The 6,322-nt window shown below is 45.5% G+C and overlaps 1 protein-coding gene across 15 annotated transcripts in view; it reads right to left on the minus strand.

The window, feature by feature from the left end:
• The window catches only part of AFDN (afadin, adherens junction formation factor), a 128,464-nt gene that overhangs the window by 120,555 nt on the left and 1,587 nt on the right, over positions 1–6,322 (minus strand). The gene's annotated exons all lie outside the window — the stretch shown is intronic.

Consider the following 6,322-nt stretch of genomic DNA (forward strand, 5'->3'; position numbering starts at 1 on the left):
CAAGAATACTTGCCCAACCCATGTGAAGACGTGTCAGAACGTCCGTACCACCCAAAGCCATCTGCAGATTCAATGCCATTCTTGTCAAAACACCAATGGCATTCTTCACAAAACTGAACAAATAATTGTTAAATTTGTATGGAACCACAAAGGACTAATTTCGGGAGGAATAAAAACGGAGGTATAAAGCTCCCTGGCTGCAAACTGTACCTACAAAGATTCAGTAACCAACACTGTGTGGTCCTGCCACCAAACCAGTCACACATCAATGCAACAAAACCGCGAATCCAAAAATAAACCCTCATTCATATGGTGAACTAACCTTCAACAAAGGAAGCAAGAATATACAGTGCAGAAAAGACCACTTCTTCAGTAACCGGTGTTGGGAAAACTGGACAACTATGTAAAAAAAAATGAAACGGGACCACTTCCGTATATCGTATACAAAAAATGAACTCAAATGGGTTAATAAAGACTCATATGTAAATGGGTAGCTGTAAAACTCCTAGAAGAAAACTCGGGCAGTAAGCTCTTGGGACAGCAGTCTGAGCAGTCTTTTTGGGTCTGTCTCCTCATACAAAAGCAACAAAAGCAAAAATGAATGAATAAAACTACATCAAATTAAAAAGCTTCTACAGAGCAAAGGAAACCATGAAAAATATGAAAAGGCGATGTATGCAATGAAAGAAAATATTTGCAAACCACATACTACATATATCCATCAGACAAAAGCATTTACACAAAGCAATAGAAAAAAAAAGGGGACAGATATTGTGAACTGACATTTCTCCAAAGTAGACATCCAGACGGCCGATAAGCACATGAAAAGATGCTCAATATCACTAGCCATCAGGGAATGCAAATCAAACCCACAAGAAGATACCACCTCATACCTGTTAGAGCAGCTACCATTAAAAAGACAAGAAATAACAGGTGTTGGGTAGGATGTGGAGAAAAGGGACCCCTCAGGCACTAGAGGTGGGAATGAAAAATAGTACGGAGGTTCCTCAAGAAATTAAAAATAGAACTACCCTATGTTCCAGCAAGTGCACTTCTGGTGTTTACCCAAAGAAAATGAAACCGTCTATAAAGGTGCAGGCACCACTCTGCTCACGCAGCGTGACTTACAACAGCCAAGATACAGAAGCAACTTAAGTAGTCATCAACAGGCCAATGAATAAAGGGCGGCATACATACATAATGGAGTACTACTCAGCTGTTAAAAAAAAAAAGTGAAATCATGATGTTTACAAGGACACGGATGGACCCAGAGAGTATCATGCTAAGTGAAGTAACTCAAAGAAAAGCAAATACCATATGATTTCACTTGTGTGAAATCCAGAAAGCCTAACAAACATAACCAATAACCACAACAAAACTAGGAACAGACTCACAGGTGCATCATCTGGTACTTGCTGGAGGAGGGAGGGGGTGGAGGATGGATGGGAGACGGGGGTAAAAGCTCTAACTTCCAGTTCTAAAATAAGACTTGGAGATATACTGTACAACACAGGCAATTTAGTTACTGCATCGAACGACCTGGGATGGTGACAGACGGTAGCTAGCTAGCTCTATCGTGGAGACCGCATCCTAACGTACATAAATGCACACGGACGTCGCATTACTCTGTTGTACACCAAAACCGGTTAATGCCGTACGGCAGCTGCACTTCAGTCTCTCTCTCTCTCACACACACAGAGCAAACCATGTCGTGTGTAATCAACCTAAAAACGTGGCAATACAAACAAGTGCAACAAATGCTCACCTCGTTTTCTATAAGCCACACAATTTAATTTCCTTTAACACCAAAATTGCTTTGAGTAAAAATATAGAAATTCTGGCTACTTTCCAGTCATAGTAAGCTATTCAATTTCAGTTCCTCTAAATAAATTCATTCATGACACACGCTTGTAAACTTGCCAGTATGAAACTTCAAATTATCCTTATCTTTTGCAATCAACATAAATCAGGAAGATGCTTTCCTGGTTTACCTACACAGCACTATTACATGTGCTTACTTTCACCTTATAAAATACACTCCTTTTCTAAGTTAAATCATAACGCGATTTTGGTCAATCACATGTACCAAAATGGTGAGTGAAGTTTTACATTTTTGATTCCAGAACCAAACCTCAAGCAGATGACCTGAGACAGGCGAACAAAACCCCCTCGCCAGCTCTCTGCTTGTTCTATTTGGTCCTGAAATGCAACTGGAAATGTTAAGAAAAGCTTCTGCTCATTCATAAAAATGGTCCAGCTTTGACAACATGCCCACATCTGCCACCAGCTCACACACACGGGGACACTCACCAGAAGCCCTCCATGGATCCGCAGGCCCTACCAGCCCGTCAGTGCCAGCTAACAGAGAGGACACACCCAAAACTGGTGAAAGGGTCTGTGAGATTTGGCAAAGTGTTTAATATCCAACTCACAAGTAGATGCAGGTCGAACAAACTGCCGTGTCTCTCCTGGGCATCTTCAAGGGGAATGGGTACATCCTAAATACAATCAGCCAGAAGAACAACAGAAACAGCAAACTTCTGAACAAAATGAACAGAATTTACCCAGCCTGGAAATAATTTTCAATTAAGAGATCTGTTTAATTTTATGCTCTACTAGCAGTACTCACACCCATTTCATCTATAATAAAGGAAAGCAGATTCACATCAAAATAATTGCTATCATTATTTATTAGCATTTTCTGACATTATACCTAAGTTCAAGTCTGGTAAAACTGCTCATAAACAAATTAACCTGTGCCACCAGAATGAGCAAGTCCAGTAACAATGCCTTACGCACTACAACTGCTCCATTAAATCCTTATTGGCAGAGACCGAGACCTCCCTTCAGAAGCTTCCCGCCAATTTGGCACATACCAATCTGATCTTCTGTGACTCATTTTTTCAAGAATATGAAAGAGATACTTCTACTACCATGCTATGAACCACAACCCAAATTCTACAATTCTAGAAAAGCCTGGTTACCACAGTTACATTCCATTAAGTCTGTTAGCTGCAAAAATTAGAGTTAGTTTGCACCGGCAGAAGGAGAGCAAACTGAAGCTTGTGTAGATGCAATTTCAACCTAAGATGTTCAATAGTGTTGGACAAGGGTTCACCTCAGACTGACAGGCTCACACCCATACAAACAAATCTTAACCAGTTCTTACAGGAAACAAAGATTAAAAGGAAAAAAGTCACAACCACCACTGAGTCTCAAATTTAAAAAAAAAAAAAAAAAACCAGACAGACAGATGCCTATAAATACTAGAAACGCATCACTGGCATCTGCCTGTATCATTATACGTTAGTCACCAGAGAGATCTTCTGAAGCACCCATGCTCAGTAACACAACTGCTGTTTTCCAAACAGTTTCAGATGTAGTTAAGTCTTATGGTAAAGATAGTCACAACCTAAGCACTAGTCTGGAACACAGACTTAGCTATAAATTATGCAACTTCTTACTGCTTCACACCAAGACTTCCTACTCCGCCTCTGCTGACAAACCCGAAGTTGTTTCTTACACACACCTCTGGGTAACACGAATCGCATCACTTCTGAAGATTACTCAGAATATTAAAAACATAATACATTCACCTTTAATAAACAAATGTAAATGTACGTACAAATTCTAGGTTCTATTTTCCCATCAATACAAAAAGAAGATAATGAACTCAAATTACTTCTAAAAAACTGACTTTAAGGACCATCTCCTAAAGCAAACGGGCCGACTACTTGAACTGAAAAGTTTCAGCATTTAGGTGTAACCTTCATGCAAAAGAGTAACACACGAAAATAAAAATCTCTAATAGCCTAACGGATCATCTCACCACATTTTTAGTATGTATGTATCCCACCTTTTGTCAAGAATAAAGGTATATGGGGGTGGCTGGGCAGCTCAGTAGTCGGTTAAGCTTCTAGCTTAGGCTGGAGTCCTGATCCTCAGGGGTCCTGAGACAGAGCCCCCCATCAGGCTGCCTGCTCAGCAGGGAGTCTGCCTCTCCCTCTCCCTCTCCCCCTGCTTATGCCAGCGCCTGCTAAATAAAATATTAAAAAAGAAGAAGAACAAAGAAGTCATACAAAGAAAGTCGTATCTAACACTTTTTTGGCAAAATATTTATTGACACCTACCACAATGAAAGACATAACAATGCTTAAAAAAATAAGATTCTAAGCTCTCACTTTCATGTAGTCAGCGAGGGAAACAGAAACCAATGGCTATAATAACAAGACTGGGATAAGTTAAACAACAGAACTCCAAAAACCAAGAGGGAGACCTTTGGGTAACCAGAGAAGCCTTCTTCTGGCGAAGTAATGGGAAGTAAAGATTAGCAACAAGCACTACGCCGTACTAAATAATCAGAAGTCCCTAAAAGAAATAAAGACTTAGCATTAAGAAAACAACAGGACTAAAGAGCTTTAAGAAGCTTTTATTAGGAGCTGTAGTTTTCCACAGTAATCAAGATCTTAATTCAACTTCACAACAATCTCGTAGTGATAAAATATCAACAGTAAGTTTAAATCAAATCTCACTTTACAATTCCTAAAGAATCTAGGACCCAAGTGAGGAAAGGGCTGAAAAATACTCAGTTACAAAATATAACTTGCTTTTTCTTTGGAAGCCCTCCTTTTAACATATAAATGTGACTATGAAGGAAAAAATTAAACATAACCAGGTTGATGAGAACATATTCTAATTTTCTTAAGAAGTAAATACAATCCAAAAAGCCAAAGTTTATCATCTTACTGAACACAGAAACCACAGAATTATCAGTGGTTATCAAGACTGCCTGAAACCACGAAACACAGATGATTCAACAGGAATAAAATTTGATGATAGATCACGATTACTGTTTCCTCCCCCCCAAAGCAAACGAAAAAGAAGTCACAGCTACACTCTCATATACATACATAAAAAGATGATCCATATATTTAAAAGTAAGGCTTAAATCATAGTCCTACAAATCAAATTCTGTAGTGAACTTGTCTGACATCTATAGAAAATAGTGAAGGCCTGTATCTCCGTCACATTCTTATGGAAAGCTAAGAAAAACGATCTGCGATGCCCCAGTGAAGTAGAAGCCATCGTCCGACGGTGCACACTTTCGATGAAGCCCAGTGCGACCCGAACCTGGCGCGCCGCCCGCAGCGCTCCTGCTGCGAAAGCTGCCCGCGTCGCAATGAAAAGTACGGCCCGTTCGGCGCGAGGCTCGGCCCGCAAGAGCAAAGTCTGCGAGCGCGAGCATTAGTGAGCTCGCGTTTCTGTGAAGAACTAAGAGAAGTAACATCAGACCTTAAACACAAAACACGAAACAGTTGATTTCTTTACGCGAAGCTTTCCCGTGCATGTGCGGGGAATCACGTCTCGGGGAGACCGAGTGTCAAACTCCTGAACGAAGTCACGGCCCTTTTCAAAACCAGCCCTTGCGACCTGCTGTGCGCCAAGCCCGGGCGCGGCGACTCCTCACCCGCAGGGCAGGACGCGGCCCGCAGCCGTCCGGACGACGAGCCGGCACCGCCAAGAACGCAGAGAAAGGTTCAAGCGAGCGCTGAAACCTGGGACTGTCCGAGGCCCACTAACGACACGTGTCTCCGACTCCCACGGTCCACTGCACCCGGAGTCCCGAGCAGACCGACTGATGCGCTACGAGCGGACGCACTCCTTCTCCGCGCCAGACGTCCAGTCCCTGAAGCGGACCAAGCCGCCGCCCCGCGGACCGCCCCCGACGCGCCCGTCCGCCGCCGCAGACCAGAAGCCCGCGGCCGGCCCTGGAAGACGACGGCGCGCCCCGCCCCGCACCGCGAACACGCCCGGAACGGCGAGGCGCGCTGGGCTCCGCGGGCAGGACCTGCTCCCCGGACACGCGGGGCGGCGGACCCGGAGCGGCGCGCGACCGCCGGAACGGGCAGCCGACGGCCGAGAACCGGCACCGGCCGCGCTCCCGGACGCCCGGGGGGCGGCACCGGCCCGCGGAAGCCCTTCCCAGCCCGGCGCGGCCCAAGCCGCCAGCGTCCCTCCCGCACGCAGCCGGCAGGACAACAAAGGCGGCGGCTCCGGGACCACGTCCGATCCGGCCCCCGAGACGGTGCGGGCCGGCCGGACCCGGAGCCCAGACCCCGCCGCACCGGAGCCCCCCGCGCCGACGTGACCGGGCGCCACCGGAACCACGTCCCCGCGCAAGGTGCGCCACGGCAAGTCGGCGCCGACACACGACCCCTCCGGGCGTCCGCCAGGCCGGCCCTCCGCCCGGCCCCGCAGCCCGACTCCAGCCGGAGTTCGGAACACCCTCCGGACTCTCGGCGGCTTCGCTATAAACCACGGC

Source organism: Mustela putorius, unplaced genomic scaffold (assembly GCF_011764305.1).
Source record: "Mustela putorius furo isolate JIRA1106 unplaced genomic scaffold, ASM1176430v1.1 tig00000450_pilon_pilon_pilon, whole genome shotgun sequence".
NCBI classification, from domain to species: Eukaryota; Metazoa; Chordata; class Mammalia; order Carnivora; family Mustelidae; genus Mustela; species Mustela putorius.